General features: G+C 42.3%; 1 protein-coding gene across 4 annotated transcripts in view; it reads right to left on the bottom strand.

Annotated features, from left to right (window-relative positions):
* GNG2 (G protein subunit gamma 2) overlaps positions 1-23,651 on the bottom strand; it is a 143,820-nt gene that overhangs the window by 107,414 nt on the left and 12,755 nt on the right. Inside the window, exon 1 of one of the 4 annotated variants that reach the window (XM_055097583.1) lies at positions 14,912-15,153. The exons of 1 other annotated variant lie outside the window; for it this stretch is intronic. The gene's annotated coding sequence lies outside the window, so the exon portion shown is untranslated. Of the gene's footprint in view, positions 1-1,532; positions 1,921-14,911; positions 15,154-23,651 lie in introns of those variants that run through there. 2 more of the 4 variants (XM_014347576.4, XM_008957072.4) reach the window with 2 other exon arrangements.

The following is a 23,651-nucleotide window of genomic DNA, read 5'->3' as shown; positions in this document are numbered from 1 at the left end:
TTAAATTCAGTGAATCCTTCAAGGAGTTCCATGGTTTCAATACTAGCAGTACTTTGTCTCTTAGGCATGGTGCAGGTTTACTTTAATGAGCAAAAAACCTCTGAGAAATAGACATTTTTTTTCTTTAGTAGCTATAAAAGCTTCCCATCTCTCAAAATGTGCTTCTACTCCACAGATTTTGAGAAGCCATATCGATTTCATAAAGATAGCCTTAAAAATAGCCCTATAGCTCTTAACAAGTTAGAACGATGATAAAGGAGGAGGCATATACATACATACACTCTCAACTAGCATATCTGGTATCTAAGAACCTATGTTTCAAGAATTTGTGAGTGTCAAAATATTGACTTTTTTTTCATTTTTACTCCACTATAAGCAGTTTTTTCTCTTTCTTTTGAAAAATTATCTCCTTTCATTATAGAAACTCTAGAAAAAAAAACCCTTTCATCAATGACTACTTACTGCTTAACTGTACTTTCTGTTGAAGATTAAAAAAGCTTAATTCTTTAAATCGTGCTGCATGAGGGTATTAAACTCTCTAATATATCCTGTCAGAGGAATCTCACAATCTCAGTTCTCATCTGCTAGACCTATTTAGTGTACTTTTACATATCATTCATAAATATGAACAAGTCATAGACCCAGGTTCTCATTAAGAACATCCTTTGCTCAAGAAAATCGAAGAATAAAAATCATGTTCTGGTTTTACTACTTCAGTCTATCTACCAGATATTCGCGTAAGGAAACAACCCAGCTGCACTTTTTTATTTCGTCCCTCACCGAGGCTAACATGCACCTTGACCTAGAGGTGAATAAAATGCATATAAACATAAAATCCATGCATATGCTCGTATCTGATTCTGGACAAGTTACTGGCCTTAAACCCGCCACGCTCCTTTGAACAAGGATGCAACTTTAGGATAAGACCTACTGGCAAATGATAGCTGTGTCTGAGGTTATCCTGAAAGCAGCTGCACAAGCTGAGGGAGGAAGACACTGTTTTTTAATGGTAAATACTGCCCCTCACATACGCAATTCAAGCCTTTGTTGGCAAAATCTAAGTACAAAAGAATTTAACTCCCCCAAAAGCCAAATCACAGCCATTATTTTTGCAAATCAGAAGATATCCCAGTGCAATGTGTAAGAAAGAGAATGCAATTAATATTTTACACCACTCACTCCCCTAAAACAAGGGGACTGCCGGGCTCCGATGACCAGACCACAGCTTCACAGCCCCAGATGGATTTCGACTCAGCCCTGGTTTTCCTCCGAGAGAACTATACAAACAGCTTCTTGTATTTAGCATGTTGGCCTGTTTAGTCATCAAATCTAAGCACTGATGATGAGGTTTTTTTAAAATCAAATGTGTCATAAATGTGGTCATTCTCAAAGACCCTTCCAAAAGAATCTAATCATTTCCCCTAGTCCTGAAGCGATGTCTCTATCATCCCTTAGAAATCGGACCTTAAAACCACAGGCGACGGTCGTTTTTCTCAATTAAAAACGAGCAACATGGAAAACGTTTCATTTACCTTAGCTCCCGAGGCTTGGTCAGAGGAGCGTGGTTTTCCCTTCTCCGGAGCTGATCTGTGCAGGCGAGCTCCGGCGCAGCCCAGCCCAGCCCAGCCCAGCCCAGCAGTAGTAGGAGTTGCCCACGGAGCGCGGCGGCAGCGTTGTGAGTATGTGTAGCGGCGGCTGCAGCCCAGGGACTAGTCCCCACCCAGCTTTGTCTTCAATCAACGTTCTTTCTACAGGAAGCAGCGCATCTCCCACTTCCTCCTCTTCTTGGTAGCTGTTAGCGGCTTGCTTCTTTTCCCTCTCATTTCCATTTCAGGGCTTACTCTGGTGGTTTTGTCTGCTCCTGGGCTGCTGACAGTGATTTGACTTTAATCCCCCTTCACCCTTTGTTCAAGTCCCTCTGGTGCTGTCTGTTCCTTCCTTCCCCTTTTCTCATCCCCCCACGGTCACCTCCACGACAGCTTCCACACACTGCTCAGTCGGCCCCCTTCCTGGCACACTGCCTGCTTTTTTAGCCTGAACCTGGCTTGTTGCTATTGTTGTTCTTGCTGTTGTTGTTTCTACTGCTGCTGCTGTTTTTTTCTTTGGGTCAACATCCCCTGGCCAGGTTCTGGCCCCCGAGATCCCACACCAGCCTCCACTGTTCCTCCTGATTTACTGTGGTCCCCATCAAGCCAGCTAGCTGGGAGCTTGCAGCTTGCAGCTTCTCACTGCAGCATTTTTCTCTGTGGACAACATTTCAGAGGCTTCATTTCTCCAAGGTCCCACTACCACTGAGATCTTACTTAACCCACATGCTCAGAAAAGAATGGCCCTGATAAGTGTTCTTATGGGGCACAGGAACTAAACCAAGGCAATGCTACCTATAGGCCTAATAGTGAGGACTATTCCCAAAAGATTCTCATAGATGGGAAGGAATGAGGTGGTGCTGAATGCTGCACATTCCCAACAGAGAAACTGAATACTCCTCTCCCCATTCCACACACACTAGTAGGGCTGAAGGACCCTCATGATCCTCCAGTCCCTTCCCTTCATCTTAGGAGGTAATATGGTAGAACCCACCAGGGTAGAGCCTGCAAGCTGTCTCTGTCTGCCAGAATTTCAATCCAAATTGCCATTAATGACTGTATGAACTTGGGCAAATTATTTAACATCTGTGTGCCTCAGTTTCCTCATCTGCAAAACATAGTTGATGATAGTCATGCTCTACATTGGAAATATGAGGATTAAATGAGATGGTATACAAGGTGCTAATAATAGTTCTGGGGATATAGGACGTATTCGGCACATATTAACTCTCATTATTTTTAGAGGATGTTGGGCCTCACATTCAGCAAGTGATTTCGGCAGTCAGCAGCCGAACCCTCACCAGTACTTGGTTTTCCGATTCCTCACTATTAGTATGTTCACAATTGAGCCCAGATGCTTTAATAACAATTTATTCAATGTGTGAGTCATTCTCCCCCCAGTACTAACACAAGGTACTTTGGGGAAGCTACAGATTAAACATGAGATGGGGGAAGGGGAATCCTGTTCTAGTGTCCAGGCAACACTATGGAGTTAAAAACAAAAACAACAACAAAAAGAACACCTCTTCTCAGGAATCAGTGCCTGGAAAGCTAATCTTGCCAGGCAACAGTTAATTCCCCAACTCCTCCTTTTTAATCCAGTTTTGTCTTAATCCTCCAGCAAGTAAACTAACAGGAAATGTTAGAAATCTAGGACTGATGGAGAATAACTCTCCAGGTGAGCCTTCCAAACACATCGTGAGGACCACAGGACGTTAACCTAGAAGGTACAGAATTTAATTTCTATGAAATGTTCTGAGACAGTCCCAAAACACCCTTTGTTTTGATTTGAACAGTTTGCTTATTTTTTCAAGGAAATCTTTCATCAAAAAGGACCCTGATGTCAACTCACTCACTCCTGAAAATTACAAAATGGATTAAGATTGAAAATGAGCAACTAGCTTTGATCCACCAGCAAATAGAAATGCAGTAGTGAGATGGATTGGGCATGAATCCACCAACATGTGAGTTATCTCCAAACCAGGAACCCTTGTGCCAAAGGTTACCAGGAACTTTTAAATGTAAATTTAAATATGCATGATGCCAAGTCTAAGAAAAATGAGAAGCAGGTTATTAATGGTTGGAAACAAGACTATGGTTAATTTTAGACAAGTAGGTTCTGGCATAAACTCTAGATTCAAGTACAGTAATTTTTTGTGTCTTTTTGTTTCTAACTCTCTCTCTCAACCATCCTCCAATGGTTGGTATTTATATTTAAGCCTATATAGGTTGGTATTTATATTTAAGCCTATATAGGAAAACCTCTTTCAAACAATAAAATCTCTAGGAATTTTGCCTGCTGCCTTTTAATCAGTTCTTCCATCTCTGGCCCTTATAAAACTCACAGTAGGTTAATCACCAATGTTAGGAGGTGCGAACAAAACTCTATACAAAGCTAAAAACTAGATTTTAAGACCTCTCTTTCATTAATACCTCATTGCTTTTCAACTGGTCCTAATAGCCTCTTTTTCAGGAGAGAAAAGTAAAGTGTGGGGGTATAGCTTGGCCAGGATAGATTAATCCTGTTTGGAGCTCTTAACACAAGTTTGCATACCAAGTTTGCAAAGTGTTAATTTCTTAGGAAAATGACATCTCGCCATTAATAGTTTATGCATCAATTGCTAACCATGAGCCTATCCCAGTACATTTTATCACTGGGTAAAACAAAGTCTGTAAAATACTCTAACATTCATGCATGGCCTATTTGCAGGCATTAATACCTTGTATTCCTTACATCTACTGGTAGCGGAGGTTGGGTAATGAGGAGGACATAATTTTGGCCTGATGTCTCTCCTATGTTATTGAGCTTTCTAGCTGGATGTTCCTTGGAGTTATGTTTAATAATCCCCAAATTATGTACTATACCTTCATCCAAAGCCTGTTCCTCTTTCTATATTCTCCATTTCATATAATGAGGAATACAAACCAGTTGCCCACATCAGGAATATAAGAATAATCCCAAAACCTTTTATCTTTGTTATCCCAATCTGATTTAAAGTTCCTCTTCCTTTCATTCTCACCACCAAACTATCTCCTTGCCCAAACCCCTCCTCTCTCTTCCTCTTGCCACTGTCTTATTTTACAAATGCTTTGGTTTTTTCTGTGCAATTACAATGCTTTCTACTTTGTCCTCCTACCTCCAGTCTCTCTTCGAAGCCATCCCCATCAGAAGTACATTGCTGAGATGGAGAGTTGATCAAGTCACTTTCCTACTATAATTCTTCAGTATCTTCCCCTCCAGGTTGCTTACAGGATATATGCCTTAATTCCTCTGCATGGCATACAAAGCCTTCTGTGATGTCACCTGTCCACATTCTCACCGTAGGGCCTGTCGCAGCCTTGTATCCTACAACCTTCACAACAGGTTCCTGATGGGGCTGTGCTGCTTTCTCCCTGCATCTTGGCACATGCTATTTCCGTTGCCAGAAATGCCCTATCCCTTCCTCTATTTTGCCTGCTAGTAAACCCCTACTTATCCTTTAGGACTCAGCTTTTCTCAGAAGGCTTCCCTGTCCGTGGAAACTAGGCAGGTGCTTCCTTTTCTGTGAGTATGACTGGTGCCTTGCTTCTACTTCCATTTCAGCACTAAGGCCATTATTTTCAGGTTTTGTTAGATGTGCATCTCACCCATTAGCATTTGGGTCCATTAAGGTTAGGTCCATATTTGCTTGTCACACAGCAGGTAGTCAACAGATGTTTGTATAATGAAAAGGCATCATTGGCAGAAATTCTATTCCTTTGAGTGAGGGGAGGAAAAGGAAGTCTCAAAAATGAGAAGTTGGTCATGGGGTAAGAAATAAAATCCCTCCCTCTCTCTATATATATTTTGCAAATTTTCTATAGAAATCCATGGCACATGCACACAAAATTCTGAATATTTGTTATATGGGCAAGCCTAAAAAATTCTGGGACAACTCCTAGTTCCATTTCTGCATTGAACTTCTTATAAAGAAGCATAGTCTGGCAACAAAAAAGTAATTAGAAAATAAATATTAAGGCTGGGCTCAGTGGCCTATGCCTGTAATCCCAGCAATTTGGGAGGCCAAGGCAGGCAGATCACTAGGTCAGGAGTTCAAGACCAGCCTGGCCAACACAGTGAAACTCCATCTCTACTAAAAATACAAAAAGAAGCCGGGTATAGTGGTGCACGCCTGTAGTCCCAGCTACTCAGGAGGCTGAGGCAGGAGAATCACTTGAACCCAGGAGGCAGAGGTTGCAGTGAGCCAAGATTTTGCCATTGCACTCTACCTGGGCAACAGAGCAAGACTCCGTCTCGAACAACAACAACAAAAAAGAAAAGAAATATTAAAAAGAAAGCTATTCTTTATTTGTATCTCTGTAGGAACTTTAAAGAGACTGATGAATAAGCTAGAAACACTTCTCACATCCCCTTCTGCACTCTCAAATCTTTGCCACATTCCAACTGTCCCAGAGCATCTCATATGCCAAGTCCCCAAACTCTTTAATCTCTCTGCAATGCTGTACACCTCCTTCTCTCTCCTCCCCCGCCATGCCCAGCTAGTTCTTTATTTTTTCATTTTTTATTTTTTTGAGACTGTCTTGCTCTGTTACCCAGGGTGTAGTGCAGTGGCACAATCTCAGCTCACTGCAACCTCCACCTCCCAGGTTCAAGTGATTCTCCCGCCTCAGCTTCCCGAGTAGCTGGGATTACAGGCGTGTGCCAACCCACCATGCCCAGCTAATTTTTGTATTTTCTGTACAGATGGCGTTTTGCTATGTTGCCCAGGCTGGTCTTGAACTTCTGACCTCAGGTGATCCACCTGCCTCAGCCTCCCAAAGTCCTGGGATTACAGCCTAGTTCTTTATTTTTTGATTGACTTGCCTTCTGTGGCTGAGCCCTCCCTACTTTTTCTTCCCTGTCTCAGCTTTGGTAGGTAGGTCTGTTGGTCAGTCAGTCTCTCTCTCTCTCTCTCTGTTTCCTATCAGAAAGGAGCCATCAGCTGTGCCAGCAAAGCCAGCCCTTGAGTGCACGTGTGGGCTGCAGGGAAGAAGGAAGAGTAAAATGGGAACAAAAAGGTAAATCCATGTAGTCATAAATCTTGTCCACTCTTATACATTGATGGTACATTTAATGGCTTGCTTAATTGTTCAGCTGAATAGTAATCAAGAATAAATAAATTACTGAGCTGTTATTTTATCACAGAAAAGCTAGAATTCCAGGCATTTCTTGGATCAGCTAAAGGGAATAGAAGCCTCTTTAAAGAGTTCTTCAAAAAGATATAATCATGATCTGATCTGTGTGTCACAGGATCATTCTCTCCCTCCAGACATCTGAGCCTAAGCCCAGCTGTTAGGAGCCAAGAAGACTGAATCATATTTGGCTCGAAGAGAGTCAGGGGGTGGGTGGGCAGAACTAATCTTTCTGGAGAGAGAGTGCCTGGCCTTCACTAATGAAAAATGCCAGTCTCTGTCTCACGGCCCAGCACGAAAGCTAGTGGGACAAGGGACATGAAGAGTGATAGCCAACTCTTTCATCAGAGAGAAATGTGTTGGAACCATGAGTTCTCTCCTTTTGCTCTGGGCACAGCCAGTAGTGCGAAGCCCCCCAGATCCTTCTCTGATATTGCCTGAAATGTGACACATATATGTATACGTGTGTGTTGCATATATATATACACTCCTGGGGAGGCTATCGGTGATGAATGAGTTAAAGATGCTTGCTTTCCTAACCCCTCACGAGAAAACAAACATAAATGTTGATGAGGAGAGGAAGGGGATGGGTAAGGAGGCCAAGAGTAGATGGAGATTGAAGAAGGGGGCTGGAGGAGGGCTAACCATGAAGCCTGAGGTCTTACTGAAGAGGACAGTAGCACAGAGGGACACAGGCAGGGAGAAGGCAAAAGACGGGAGGGAGGCATAGCCAGAGCTGGAAGTAGGTAAGAAAGAGCCACGGCCGGCCGGGTGCCGTGGCTCACGCCTGTAATCCCAGCACCTTGGGAGGCCAAGGTAGGAGGATCACTTGAGGTCAGGGGTTTGAGAGCAGCCTGGCCAACATGACAAAACCCTATCTCTACTAAAAATACAAAAATTAGCCAGGCGTGGTGGCGGGTACCTGTAATCCCAGCTACTCGGGGGGCTGAGGCAGGAAAATTGCTTGCAACCCTGGAGGAGGAGGTTGCAGTGAGCCAAGATAGCACCACTGCACTCCAGCCTGGGCAACAAAGCAAGACTCTACCTAAAAAATAAAAATAAAAACAAAGAAAAAATTTAAAAAACAGCCATGGAGGCCTTGCTGTGGATACAAACAGTTGTGCCCAGAGAGAGTTTGACCAGGCTACTAGAACAAGGGCTCCACACTCCCCAAACCAGGGCTGCCTTGTATGTTTCTGAAGTTCTGGTCTTCCCATAAGCAGAAACTGTTCCAAACCCTTCCTCCACCAGCAGAAGTTGGAGCTGGGCTATTGACTGGGGTCAGGTGAAAGAATTTAAACCAAATGTGTTACTACCATAAAAACAGAAACAGTGATTCTGCAAAGTAAAACTTGTTGCTTCCACAAAGTCCCTGAAGATCAATATAGACATTCAGGGACAGGCCGGGCATGGTGGCTCACGTCTGTAATCCCAGCACTTTGGGAGGCCAAGGCAGGCAGATCACCTGAGGTCAGGAGTTTGAGACCAGCCTGGCCAACACGGTGAAACCACATCTCTACTAAAAATACAAAAATTAGCCTGGTGGTGCATGCCTACTTGGGAGGCTGGGGCAGGAGAATCACCTGAACCTGGGAGGCAGAGGATGCAGTGAGCCAAGATAGTGCCACTGCACTCCAGCCTGGGCAACAGAGTGAGACTCTGTCCCAAAAAGAAAAAATAGAAGAAATTCAGGGACAACAGGAAACGGGCAACAAGATCAAGATGAGGGAGTTAGCAGCGAAGTGTGACAGAGGTTAGAGAACACTGTGCACCCACAAAGCCTTGGAAAAATAGTCGTTTAAAAGGAATGTCAGAATTAAAGAATACAAATCTGCAAGATTAATATCACACATGTAAGTCATTTTGAAGTATCTTGAAAGAAAAGCTATACAATAATAACTCCAATAATTTATAGGCAAGGCAGAAAGGCAAGACTTAGTTTTTCTGTGCCAAAAATGTAGACCAGACAGCGTGATCTATTTTGTCAGTAAATAGGTTGGCAAAAGAGGATAGGAAATTAAAGGAGCTGTTTGAAGGCATTTTTCTTTATGTCTTTGTTGATTTCCCTACTGGAAGGGGTTTTCATAAATTTACTTGTGACCTTCCTTGGCTCCTCTGGCTCTATTCTGTACCTAAGTTTTCAGGTTCTCATTTTGAATTTTCTATGACAGAATTTCACGAACAGAACCATAGCAGTGGAGGGAACTATGGCTTGTGAATGTGTCCCTTCCATCAGAGTTCACTAGAGTGTGATAACTAGACCTGCCACTCCCTGAGGGCAAGGGCTAGGTCTCGCATCTGTTCATCTTCAGCACCCACCTCGCACAGCACTTGGTACATTGCGTGCACTCAGTATTTGTTTGTTAACTTTAACTGAATATAAACAATTAGGTCCTATGGAAGAAAGTTATGACCACTACTGACCATTTTGAAAATACCAGAACATTTTATAAAATCAGCTAAAAATCTAAGAGAATGAGTGAACAACTACTAAGGCTGCTTAAAATATTACCAAAAATGTCCCCAGAAATCAAAAAATGAGAAGAGGATGTAGCAAGGGGGGAAATGTGATAATGATTTTGGAAAAGGAAAGACCCTGAGGTAACCGACCAAGTAATAACATTAAACCAGCAGGCAAAAAAAATCTATTCTTTACTTAGATGATAATGAAGCCCCACTATATGTAGAAAGCTCTTATGAAGGAAAGTGTTGTCAATTGATTGCTCTTCTGGCAAATCTGTGAACTCTGAAGGTACATTTGCAGTGATGCAAAACACTTCTCATGAAATGTTACTAAAATGATTTCCGTTACTTTAGTAAGAAGCTGTTCAACATTCTTTAAGTATTACTTGTATGATTACACAGGGAAATTTCAACAGAGAAGAATTATGTAGTATAGAGTACAACTGGAAGTCTCAAATTATTGACTTGGCAAAAATAATCTATAATTAAGATTCCTTAGCGAATTACTATTTTCGTGCAGTTTTATAAAAGAAAATGACTAAGCTAGGGACCCCTCCCCTGCCCCGACAAATTACCACTTCTTCATCCTGGTTATAGCTCTTATCACTTTGTATTATCATTGCATGTTTACCTCCATCTTCAACCACATGTGAAATCCTAGAATTCATAGGTAATGTCTTACTCAGTCTTGTATCTCTGGTGCCTTGCACAGTGCTCAGTGCATAGGACACAGTAGATGTGCAATAAATCTTATTTGCATATATGAATAAAGGCAAAAGCATGACAAGTAAGGTCCAGAGATTCATTTTAGGAGAAGGAAGATAAGTCAAGTTTCTGTAGGGCTCTTTTTAATTTTTAAAATGTTAACAAAGTCCTATAGTATCTGTTAGTATGGCAAGTTTGTTCATTATACATTATTGTTTATGATTTTATTTTCCAATGAAAACAGTGAGTTACATGCTCAAGATCAGTTGTGGTCACTGATTCCTTCCTAGTTCAGAATACTGAAATTTACCCAGACCACAGCCAAGTCATTAATTTACTGTTAAAATATTTACGTACATCCCTCACTGCTAAATTTTTACATCTAGAAAGTAGATTTGCATAAACTGAAAATTAACAGCATAATATGACTTAAGTAAATCCTGCCAAAATTCTAGCAACACACTTGGTGCAGAGCTGATGTAAAAGTGGAAAACTGACATTACCTGCACGCTTATTTAAGGATTACACACATCAATGGTTTTATATCTGAAGGACGTGGCAGCAATAACCACAAATACTATAGGCAAGAGAGAAGAAAGTTGTTCATGCCCCACAGCGGAGAAGGCACCACTAGAGAAAAGATAAGATTTTAAAGAAGAAATTAAAGTGTTCAGAATGGACATATTTGCTTAATCTATTTATTAGTGAGACAGACTCCCATTTCATTATGGAGTAACTGTCTAAGGAAACTCTTCAAAGACTCACCATCTATGACAATCATCAGATGGGAAAATGAAAACGTCTTTCTACCCTTAAGTCTGTAGGAAAATAACAATTGTGTTCTTGATCAGGCAGGGTCTTGATGGTGCCTAATATACAGTAAGCACTCACTAAATCTTTGTCAAATGAGTAAATGAACTCCACAAGAACAATAGAAACTCACTGTTCCCATTTATGATATAAGTAAATGATGAGGTTAGTATGTACTCTTAGGATAAGAGTCAAAACTGCTGCTCCAGTACCATTGGGTCAAAAGCTGATGGTGATACGAAGTGCATCTTATGATCAAAGCATTTACAATGAAGATTTCTGTGTAGATTTTGTGTAGAATGATGAGTATGCATATGGGGAGCCAAGTTATGTCTTTTGACACCAGATTATCTCCCTGCTCCAAGGGAACCTGTTGGGGCTGGTTTCTCCCACTTGGTATCTGGAAATGTGTTAATTTATCATCAGTTTCTAGGGCTGATGGAGGACAAAAATCATCCTTCCACCCTCTCTAGATTTGGGTGCAAATGTTCCTGAGGCTGCCTTCTTTTTCTTATAATAAATTAACTGGGATAACGTTGTGTACATAAGCTCCACGGTGGGTTGGCATTGCATATGCAGGTGATATGCTTTGGATATTTGTCCCCACCCAAATCTCATGTTGAACTGTAATTCCCAGTGTTGGAGGTGGGGCCTGGTGGGAAGTGTTTGGATCATGGGGGTGGATCCCCCATGAATGGCTTGGGACATTCCCTTAGTGATAAGTGAGCTCTCACTCTGAGTTCACAGGAGATCTGATCACTTAAAAGTGGGTGGCACCCCCCCCACTCTCTCTCTCGCTCCTGCTTTTGCCATGTGATGTGCCTGAGCCCTCTTCACCTTCTACCATGATTGTAAGCTTCCTCAGGCCTCCCTAGAAGCTGAGTAGATGTTAGCACCATGCTTCCTGTTCAGCCTGCAGAATGGAGAGCCAATTAAACCTCTTTTCTTTATAAATTATCCAGTCTCAGATATTTCTTTATAGCAATGCAAGAACAGCCTAATACAATGGACTCTACGTGTTCCCCAGTGCCCAGAAGAAATGTTTTTCTGCTTGTAATCTGTTCTTTTCCTCCGACTGTCAGTAACCATAGGTCAGCAATTTTTTAGCCTCATATGTGCCACAGAAGACAGGAAATTTTCACTGGTACACTTGGTAGATTTCAGGCATAAACAGAAGAAAAAGAATACGGAAGAAGATTAGGAGGGAGGGGTTTATTTTTTTTCATGAGAGCTGTTTTTTAAATAAGATTGCCGCAAAGAGAACTCAAATGGGAGCCACATAAACAGGCAATTTTAACAGCCACATAAGAGGCAACTTACTTTAAGAGGAAGAAATATGAAAACTTGCTTCTAAAATTAAGGGGGGGAGTGCAAAAAACAAAAATAAAATCTCCAAGGAACAGCCAAATGAAAACAACAGAAGCTGAAGAAAGAGAAAGGACCAAGAGGCAACTATGCTGCTTCCAAAACTCCCAGAAACAAAGTTTTAATTCCGTGATTAGTATTAGTCTTTTTAGGGATGGAGTTGGGTTGGGAGGAACAACTTTTTGGTTTAAAAAGGATGGGGATATTACTGGAATTGGCCATTTAAAAGCATTTATTTTTTATTAGGCAGGCATGGTTGTACCTGCCTATAGTCCCAACTACTTGGGAGGCTAAAGTGGGAGGATCACCTGAGCCCAAAAGATAGAGGCTGCAATGAGCTGCAACAATCATGGCACTGCACTCCATCATGGGCAACAGAGTGAAACCCTGTCTCAAAAAAAAAAAAAAAAAAAAGCATTTGCTTTGTATCTAAAATTAGGTATAATTTATACATTTGAATATACAAATATTTATTGAAAGTTTACTAGGTGCCAGAAGGAAACAAAACAGTGTTTCTGATCTCATGGATTTTATATGATAGTGAGGGAATGCAAAAATAAAATCATTAACAAATAAATATGTCAGGTAGCATTAAATTTTGAGAAGAAAAATAAAGCAGTGAAGGGGAACAGAGCAGCAGGAATGCACACAGTATTTTAAATTGAATGATCAAGGAAGGGTGCTGGTTATTCTCTGATCGCCATCTCCTCCCTCACCCTTTTCAATTCATTCTCCACTTTGCTTTGCTCTCCAAGATGGCCCTCAATTATTTCTTGGCTTCTACTGTTCATACTCTGGTATAGTCTCTTCCCACACTGACTAAGAACTGATCTGTGTGACTAATAGAATGTGGCTGAAGTGACAATGTGTGATTTTTCAAGGCTAGGTCATGACAGGCCCTGTAGCTTCTACCTTGGCCTCCTTGAGCATTTGCTCTGGGGGAAACCAGGTGCCATGTTGTGAGGTCACTCAACTTGCCCTGTGGAGAGGTCGATGTAGGGAGGATCTTAGGTCTCCTCTCAACAACCAGCACCAACTTGCCAGCCATGTAAGCGAGCCACCTTAGAAATGGATCCTCCACCCCAGACAAGCCTTCAAACAACTGACGTTTTGACTGTAACCTCAAGTTAGACTGAGGGCCAGAAATGTTAAGATAAGCTGCTCCCAAATTCCTGACCCACAGAAACTATAAGAGAAAAAAAGTATATATTGTATGAAACTGCTGTTTGGGGGATCATTTGTTATATACCAGTAGATAACTTGTATAGTACCCAGTACTTCATTACTCCAACTCCCTCGATCTCTGATTTCCATCTGTGTTAGACCAGTGGGTAGAAAGTAAGGTCAGTGTGTCTATTCCTCAGCATTCTTCTCTGGTCCTGGTTTCCTTCCTCAAGAACCACAACTACTTCTGGGCAGCCCCACAGGTGTCCAGGACTGCAAATCTCTGCATTCCTCCAACACTAGCCCATTCGAGCCTAGGTGTAGCATCAGATCTTGCTGTTGGTTTCCTGATCCCCACACATACCTCTGTAAATACTCCCTTCATTCTCCTAAAAATGGTGTGCCTTCTATTTCCTAATATACCCAGGCTGATACAAACATCCTCCTGCAGGAGAAGACATTTAGACAGAGACCTGAAGGAAGTGAGAGGAGGCCTCCTAACATCTAGGGAAGAGTATTTCAACAAGTGCACAGTACTCTCCCCTGAGACTGCAGAAGTTGAGTGTGTTCAGAAGCATCAAGGAGGGGTCAGCATGGATAGAGCAGAAAGCACACATAGGGTATAAGGATGGGGCAGTAGTTGGGGGCTATACTTCATAGAGTTTTGTTGGTCACGGTTGTATTCTGAGTGTGATGTACAGCCACGGGGTGGGAAATGGTCTGAACAAGGGCATGACATGATCTGACTTGCATTGTGAGACCAGAATGACGCTAGCCAAAATAGAAACTAGAACAATGAGGAGGGCCTTTTGGAATTTAGAAAGATGATGTTGGCTTGGCTTAGGATGACAAATAGTAAAGGCAATGGGGAGAGATTGGATTCAGGCTCTATTTTGAAACTAGGGCTATAAGAATTTGCTGCTGACTTGGATGTGAGGGAAGGAGAGTAAGGGTGAGGAAGACTCCAAAGTGAATGGTGACTGGTGGAGCTATTTACTAGGATGGACTCAAGAGAGTGGAGGGGGCAGTGTGGAGTGAAGAGGGAAGGAAATCAAGTATTTGTTCATCTCAACTTCCAAAGAGGAAAAAGGAAAAGCGTAATCTTCCACTGTTAAAAAGGAAGATGAGAGGTAATTTTTCATTTTACAAAAAAAAAAAAAAAAAAAAAAAAGGGACCTGTATTCATAGAGTAACATCCCTATGTCCTGGCCTATTAGAATATCGCCATTAGAAGACTTTTTAAAATCAAGGAGCACATTCTCAATTTTAGTTAGAAGTGCAATCACCTCTTGGTAATTTGACTCTCCAAGGTCAGACTAAATAAATCCAGGAGCTAAGGCCTTCTGAGGGTCCAGGGCCCCTCTCGTCTGTGATAAAACTCAACCCGCCTGTAGGTGGAAGATTCTACACCGCTGAGGATTCTAATTATCCTGCCTGTAAAAGATAATCTCACTGGTTAACTTCACATGACTTTCTTTTTTTAAATTTGAAATGTGACTACCTTCAGCTCCAGGATGTGACAGGAAACAAGACTCAACAGATACTTCCGCTTTTCTTGGGACAGCACCCTTCAGCCCACTTCCGTAGTCAGGGCTACTCTTACCATAAAAGTAGAGCTCTGCCCCCACCCAAACCAAGAGGCTCACTTCTTACACAACGTCGGTTACCTGCTTTTCCTTTGCAGACTTGAAGTGTCAGAGAATCTGCCAATTGGGGTTGACACTCCCGCTTACAGACTTCCCTCTACAGACGCTGCAGAGACCAAGTGGCATTCGTCACCTCTCCTCTGTGCTGAGGGGAAAAGGCGACGCCCTGTGCCTCATGGTGGGGTCGGCTGCATGCTCACTCCCACCCTCCCAGTCTGCAGCCTGCCTGGGGATGCCAGTTCACAGGCCTGTCTTGATGCCAACGGGCGTTTGTTGTTGTTGTTGATTTCATAATGACCTCTGTCTAAAAATTCTGTAGGCTTCCAGGAAGGGACACAGCATACCGTGATAAAATGGATTTTTCCACCCCTCCCCCCTCTGGTTACCATGGAAACTCTGAATGACTGATTTCCTGGTTGCCATGTAGATGCAGTGGGATCCCAGCCGCTGCACCACACAAAGACGTCAGTAAGAATAGCGAGAAAACAAAACAAAACCAAAAGAATCATGTTTGAAAAGACAAAGGATTGCATCTCAAGCTTTCTTCTCTCACACAAAAGTGGAGGGAAGGAAGCAATTGTAATTAGGAATGGTGCCCTTCCTGGAGTAGGGGTGCATGCACCTGTCCCACATGGGAGGGAAGACTGGAAAAAGGGGAAATCCCTTTTTTGTAGCCAGGGGTGTTGGCATGGTGACGGGCAGGCAGATGCCATTCTCAGGTGGCTAGAGCCCTTCAGCACTCAGCCTGCGTTCCACCAAGGAAACCTGAAATATTCAGCTGGGTGGCAGAATTAAGTTAGGTAGAAAACAAAGCAAAAAACAGGTCGCACACACATTTTTTTAGAATGTTCTTCTTTTTATAGTTCTAAATTTTAGAATTAAGATTCCAAATGCTTGAATTTAATATGGGGTTGAGGTTGAATTTTTACTTCTATCCAACAACTTCAGAGAATTAACAACAAATTTAGCTGCTTTCCTGTCTTTTTAAAATTGATTTGTAACAGCCTGATAAAACCACGTAAGAAAAATTGATTAATCCAGGTTTCTATGGTTTTCATAACCTGGGTATTATCCATCTTTAGTAATATGTATGATGAGAACTTGTGTGTGAAAAAAATTGTATGTAAAAAATATTCTATATTACTCCAAATATATACAAAAACTAAAATGGTTGATAACTCACCTCCTTGATTTTTCATGATTATATCTGAGTCAAGTAGTTTAAAATTAATCTGTTTTTCCTTTTCCAATATCCACCTTTCTGCCTTTTGACAAATGGTTTATACATTTTAAAAACTGAATCGAGTAGGATTCACAGAGTTACTGGTGCTTTACTGTTAATTTTTGGCAGCTGAATCACAAGGTCATTTTGTAATACCTATCTTGTCAAAGGTGGAAGCTGCAATGAACTAGAGTGTCCCATGTTTTATAGATGCTGGAGCAGTGATGTCGAGACAAAACTCTGTGCCCAGGGGACTACAGAGCACAAAGAGGATGGATCCAGCCCTGTAACTACCATTTCTTAATATTATTTCCAGCATGTACCACTGACTCATCACTCAGGCCAGCACGTCCCATACTGGATCAATAGGTGACACGCAGGGTAAAAAGTGCGGATGGGGAATTCAGAGCTCAAATCATTTTGCAAAATCTTAGGTTCAAGAACATTGACCAGGTTTATTTACCATGGGACTTCTCGGGGCTTTTCATATTCTGACATCTGGGATGACTCTCTGAGAGGGAGTTCTACAGAATAAGAATGTGGCGTTTCCCAAACGTATTTGGCCACTGAGTACTGCCTTCACAGAATCTCTCGTAGTTCTTCAGAGCATACTTTGAGAAATGCTGGGCAAGATTGCCTCTAAGATCTAATTATAGTTTAAAGATCCATGGATATTTATTTATTTACTGAGACAGGTCTCACTGTCACCCAGGTTGAAGTACAGTGGTACGATCTCAGCTCACTGCAGCCTTGACCTCCTGGGTTCAGTCAATCCTCCCACCTCAGCCTCCTAAGTAACTGGGACCACACAGATGCGCACCACCATGCCTGACTAATTTTGGTATTTTTTTTGTAGATATAGGGCTTCGCCGTGTTGCTCGGGTTGGTCTCAAACTCCTGGGCTCAAGCAATCCACCTGCCTTGGTCTCCCAAAGTGCTGGCATGAGCCACTGCACCAGCCTTTATTTATGATTGAAAATTACCTATTTTTAAAAAGTGATTTGGCCCATATGATACACTAACTTAGCCCATAGAGAAACAGATTTTTAAGAGAGCCAAGAGAAAAAAAACAATTCACAATAAATTCGGTGTTTTTTTATCTATTTTAAATCAAAGCAAGAGCACCAAGTTGTTTCAATAAAAATTGTGGCAGGAGGGCTGGGCATGGTGGCTAACGCCTGTAATCCCAGCACTTTGGGAGGCCAAGGTGGAAGGATCACGAGGTCAAGAGTTTGAGACCAGCCTGCCCAACATGGTGAAACCCCATCCCTACTAAAAATACAAAAAATTAGCCGGGCCTGGTGGCGTGCACCTGTAATCCCAGCTACTCAGGAGGCTGAGGCAGGAGAATCACTTGAACCTGGGAGGCGGAGGTTGCAGTGAGCCAAGATCATGCCATTGCACTACAGCCTGGGTGACAGTGTGAGACTCTGCCTCAAAAAAAGAAATTGTGGCAGGAGGTAAAGAGGAACAGATACCAAGGGCCATGGTGTGGTGCCTCCAGCTGGGAGTCAGCCGGAAACTATGGTAGGTTCTCCCGGGAAGGAACCACCAATGCTCAGGGGACCTTCTTGGAACTGAGTCCTCTTCCATGGAGGTTTTGGCGCTTCCATCTGACCATACTAACTCTTTATACAACACTCCTCTCCACCCACACACACACACACAGGGCTGTCAACAACAGCAGAGTCACCAGCAACTTCAGCACCACTGAAGCCAATGAAGAAAACAATGACTTAGAGAAACTCCTCCTCCTCTTCACTGTGACATCATGAGTAAGAAGGGGACAGTCTCAGACATAAGATCTGCCCCCTACCCAGCCTAGTCCAGCCTACCCTGGGGAGAGAGAGTTTGAACCATATATGAGATGGGAAACCAGACCAGATTGTTTTAATAAACACAAGTGACGACTTATGAGTTATGACATAGAATCAAATATTGTTAAGGGGACTGGGTCCCTAGAGGGAAAGGAGAGCCAGTGACAGGAACACACAGCTGGTAGCAGCCATTTGCAAGATAAAACTGCTCCATGTTTCTGCCTCAACAAATTGAATGTCTTCAATCAAACTGGTTGAATATCTGGGACAGCCACGTGAACAAAGTAGGAAGGAGCAGAGCGAACTGAGAAGAGAACACACAGCCAGGAGATGCACAGAAAGGAGATACATTTCCTTTGCCTGAGTCACCAGAAGAGTCTTTAGAGCCACGGTGGAAACCAAGGTGGTGACCAAGGGGTGGGGAGGAGAAAGGGGGCCTTGCAGGCTGAGGCCACTGGCTGCTTGGAAGCATGAGTTGGGGCAGAGCATGGCTTATTCTGTGAGCCATGAATAGCTTGGCATAGTGGGACCAAAAGGCCAGGCTGTGTGGGTGGGGTGGACTGAAGAGGTGGGCTGGGGTTAATTGAGGAAATACCTTCCATGGCAATTCAATCAAAATGGAAACATGAGGAACCATTAAAACTGTTAGTCAAGAGGACTGATGTGACTGGGTTTGCATATGTTGGAAAGACTGCCCCATGACAGTGTGGGATAGGCATTGAAAGAAAGTAGGGTTGAGGGCAGGAGCAGAGTGGACACACTCAAAATATTTGAGTTTTTTTTTTTTTTTAAGTTCTGGGATGCATGTGCAGGTTACATAGGTATACATATGCCATGTGGTTTGCTGCACCCACCAACCTGTCATCCAGGTTTTAAGCCCTACATGCATCAAGTGTTTGTCCTAATGCTCTCCCTCCCCTCACCCCCAACAGGCCCCAGTGTGTGATGCTCCCATCCCTGTGTCCATGTGTTCTCATTGTTCTATATGAGGGGTTTCTATAGCAGTTGGCAGTCAGGTGTCTGGGTATGTCTGCGAGGAGGTAACAGAGAGAGAAGAGCAAGAAAGAGGAGGTCAGCATTAATTCCAAGAGTAAGACAACCAAGTAGATGTTTGTGCCTTCATCCAGCCCTTCAGCAAGTGTATATTTGCACTAATATAGAAGCATCATTTCTTCCCTCTCCCCTGAAGACCTTTCCTATGATTTACGGAAAGGAGAGCATTGATTAAAAACACCTGAAATAGTTCAGCTAATTATAACTTAATTGGGTTGTTAGTCTCTTCTGCAGTCTTTAGCTGCAACATCTCAGCCTGCTACCTTAGTGGCAACAAGATTAACAGCAGAGTTCTCCAGAGGGAGAAGAAAATTTTCCTTCGATTCTGGCAAATAGGCCAGACGTGGTGGCTCATGCCTGTAATCCCAGCACTTCTGGAAACCGAGGCGGGCAGATCACTTGGGGTCAGGAGTTCGGGACCAGCCTAGACAACACGGCAAAACCCTATCTCTACTAAAAATACAAAAATTAGCTGGGTGTGGTGGTGTGTGCCTGTAATCCCAGCTACTGGTGAGGCTGAGGCATGAGAATTGCTTGAATCCAGCAGGCGGAGGTTGCAGTGAGCCGAGATTGTGCCACTGCACTCCAGCCTGGGCAACAGAGTGAGAATCTGTCTCAAAAAAAAAAAAAAAAAAAAAATTCTGGCAAATAACTGTACTCTGAAAAAGGGTCACACACAGGCCATTTGTGGTAACGTAGGCCAACCAACCATCTTGTTAAATAAATTTTGAGCCCTGAGTAGGTCTGTGACCATTGGGGTGGGACCTCAGGAAAAGCTACTCTGGCACTGGGACAGTGGGTGTCCCAGCTTCTGAGCACTTCCGTTTGTGTGTGCGGAGCCCTGTGGCTGCTGCAAAAGAAATTCTGCCTGCCAGTCATAGGTTCCATTATTGCTGAGCACAACTTGGACAGCTCTACAGGATGTAGAAAGAAGAAACAAATGAACTGTTCTGGTGAAGACCTGGGGAAGATGCTTCCTTGTTCTCTCTACAAAATAACATGTATTAAAATTGAATTTTTTAGAAAATGTATTTCAAGACATCAACGCCAGACTAAAAGATTCTAATTGTACCTTCTTGCATGAATCCCTATGTCTAGACTAGATATTATCAGGACAATAGTCTCATATCTGAATAAGCTTTTAGTGTTCTGGCTCTGAATAGGAGGATTTTTGAAGGATCTCAATTTTATTATGATTTAGGTCAGGAGAGAGCAAATAAGCATGACATCATGGTAACCATCTAGGAGAGCTAAAAAGGAGGCCCTCTTGACAATAGGAAAATAACATACAGTGACTTAGAAACTTCATTAGACAGAATGTTCAGAGACCAGCCTGTATTCCTTGATGGGATTTTCTGGGTAGCTGTGTGTAAACAGTTAACTTATATTAAACATCTTTCTTAAATATATTAATAATATAATTTTCATGCAGTCTATTGGACACAATTTATTCTTCTTTCTTGATGGAGTCTGCATTGCCTGGAACTGTCATTAAGATCACAGTTCTCATCGTATGGCCCCAAAGAAAAGCATTTCCTTGTGTCTATACCTACACCTCTATATGCTGGAAGTCATGTGTATTTCACAATAATTTTCTATTTCCTACAAAGTGATTTTTCTCATCTGCCTCCATCCTACCCTTCTCTTTTCATGTGCCTTAATGTTTTGCTTGCTTGTTTTCTTTCCTTTTAATGGTTCTGTTGAAATATTATTGTGGACTTCAAAGCCAGATTACCTGGGTTCAAATCCGGGCTCCAACACTTAATTAGCTGTGTGACTTTTCTATGCTCTGGGATTCTTGTCTGTAAAATGGAGAGAAAAATAGTATCTACCTTAGAGGATTACAGTGAGGATTATATGAATTCATACAGAACAAACAGTGCCAGGCTTTTTGTTTGTTTGTTTGTTTGTTTGTTTGTTTGGTGCAGCCTCTAAACATGGGGTTCCCAAACCTGGTCAAATATTCAGAATCACCTGGGGAGAAATTTTAAAGTCTAGATTCCTGGGCCCCCTGCCATAGATTCTAACTCAGTCAGTCTGGAGAGGGGCCTGTTGCAGCTGATTCACAGAGTAACATTTGGGAACCATTACTTAAAATGTGGGGGTCTCCTGTGGTGCTATCCTTGTTTTTCCCTCCTATTCTCTTGCATTTTCCTCCATTTGTAAGTTTGGAGTTTTCTTTGCCTGCCAGTTATGGACCTATGTATAAATAACTACCCATCTTCTTACTTGCTAAACTGACCAATCATAGTATTTTATTGATCTTGGGTTCCATATTATGCATTTGTGGTCACTCCTCCTGGTATGATTGTGACTTCTGCTCTCGGAAAAAAATTACCAGATATGTGAAGGCTCCAATTAATCTAGATTTGCTGCGGTGAAAGGTAGTACATTGTTGTAGCATTATACATGAGGGACTGAACCTAGCTTTAGGGCTCAGAATATTGTAAGGTAGGAGAAGCTTCAGGGATTTGCTTATCTAACATAACTAACTGATATAAAAGAAAGGAGGGGGTTGTCTTCTGGCATATAAGAATAGCAGATGTGCTAAAAGGCAGTCATTTACAGAGCTCTGAAAGGTCTGGCTACTGTCCTGGTTGCTTGACCTATGGGCAGATTGACAGAAGTAAATTCTTCCTCTCTTTATCCATTCACTGAGTCCAAAACCACCTTACACTCTACCTCAGGAAATATTTGGAGGGAACAGAATGAGTGACAATCCAGGCACAAGGCTGAGAAGCAAAATTTAAGATGCAGAGAGTTTGAGATTGGGGCACCAGTGGAAGAGGGAGAACAGAAATGAGGTATTTACAGAGGAGAGAAGTCTGTCAGTAAACTGGAAACTGGGCAACTTTGGGGACTGCATCCAGAGTGGAGAACCAAGACTGTGCCCAATAAAGAGGGAAGAAGGCAAATGGGCTCAAGGAGCTACTTTGGATTCTCTGTTGGAGGTAGATTTTGTGTGGAACATTTTATAGATGTCACAGGGGACATGATTGATAGAAAGATGTAACAGACACTGTACAGGAACATAAAGCTTCTTAATGATAAAATAAGGGATGAAGAAAGTTCTGGGAGTAAAGGAGAAGACAAAGTGTCATGCTCCCAGACCGAGGTACAGGCTTCCATATTCCCAGCTCCTACGATGACATCTAGCGACCGATGGAGCTACCCAGGTGAAGCAGTGATTTCACCAGACATGAGAAACTCACCTCCGCCCATTCTTACAGTACTCTTATACCTTCTGGAGTCCTTCACAGTACCCTGGTTGCCAGATGCAAGTAATTGATACAAAACTATAACACATTTCTAATGCTTATTGCAAGACAGTCAATCAAAGACCAATTCCCCAGGAGCATCCTACAACTCACTGAAGTTGTAAGACTGTTGGAGATCTACCCCTAGAGTTGTAATAACATGAAGTTAGACATGGTTCTGCATATATTCCAGGACTCCATATTTATATTGAATGACTAAAAGTAAAGCTGTTTAAAAAATTAAAAATGTTGTGGTACATCTTGCTCTTTTTCCATTTAAAAAAATTAAAGCATAATTTGCATATAGCAAAATTTACCCTTTTTAAAGTAGTTATGTGAGTTTGACAAACACACACAATCATGTAACCACCACCACGATCAAGATATAGAACAGCTGCATCACCCCTAAAATTCTCTCATACTCCTTTGCAGTTAACTCCTCCAACCCCTGGCGTCTGACAACCATTGATCTGTTTTTATCTTGTGAAAGGAAAATAAATCTTGGGAACCCAAAATCACTAAGCCAAAGAGAAAAGGCAAGCTGGGAACTGTGTAGGGCAAACCTACCTCACATTCTATTCCCAAAAAAGATATCTACTAAGACAAAAAAGGTAGATACCTCCCTCACAAGGAATTTCCTTGAGGACAAAGGACAGACAGAACTCGAAGTCATCCCTCTGCTCATTTTGGAAACGCTAATCAGAAACTCAAAAGAATGCAACCATTTGTCTCTTAGCTACTTATGACCTGGAAGCCTCCTCCCTGCTTCAAGTTGCCCCACCTTTCCAGACTGAACCAATGTTCATCTTACATGTGTTGATTGATGTCTCATGTCTCCCTAAAACGTATAAAGCCAAGCTATGCCCTGACCACCGTGGACATATGTCATCAGGGCCTTCTCAGGCTGTGTCACAGGTGTGTTCTTAACTTAGGCAAAATAAACTTCCTAAATTGACTGAGACCTGTCTCAGATATTTCGGGTTCACAATCTGTATAGTTTTGCTTTTCCCAGAATGTCAAATACATGGAATCATTACAATAGGTAGTCTTATGGGCTTGAGTTATTTGACTTAGCACACTGTAATGGAGATTCATCCATGGGGTGTACATACTACAGGGTCACTTATTGCTGAGTGTCTTGCATTTTTATTTTTTTTGAGACAGGGTCTCACTCTATTGTCCAGGCTGCAGTGCAGTGGTAGCACGATCACAGCTCACTGCAGCCTTGATATCCCAGGCTCAACCAATCCTCTCACCTTAGCCTCCTGAGTACCTGGGACTAAAGATGTGCACTACCAAGCTGGCTAATTTTTTATATTTTTTGTAGAGATGGAGTCTGTATTAGCTAGAGTTCTCTAGAGGGACATATGATAGATGTATATATAAACGGGAGTTTATTAGGGAGTACTGTG

The sequence above is a fragment of the Pan paniscus genome, chromosome 15 (assembly GCF_029289425.2).
Source record: "Pan paniscus chromosome 15, NHGRI_mPanPan1-v2.0_pri, whole genome shotgun sequence".
NCBI lineage: Eukaryota > Metazoa > Chordata > Mammalia > Primates > Hominidae > Pan > Pan paniscus.
Note: the sequence above shows the minus strand (reverse complement) of the source record. Positions and strands in the feature narration are given on the sequence as shown.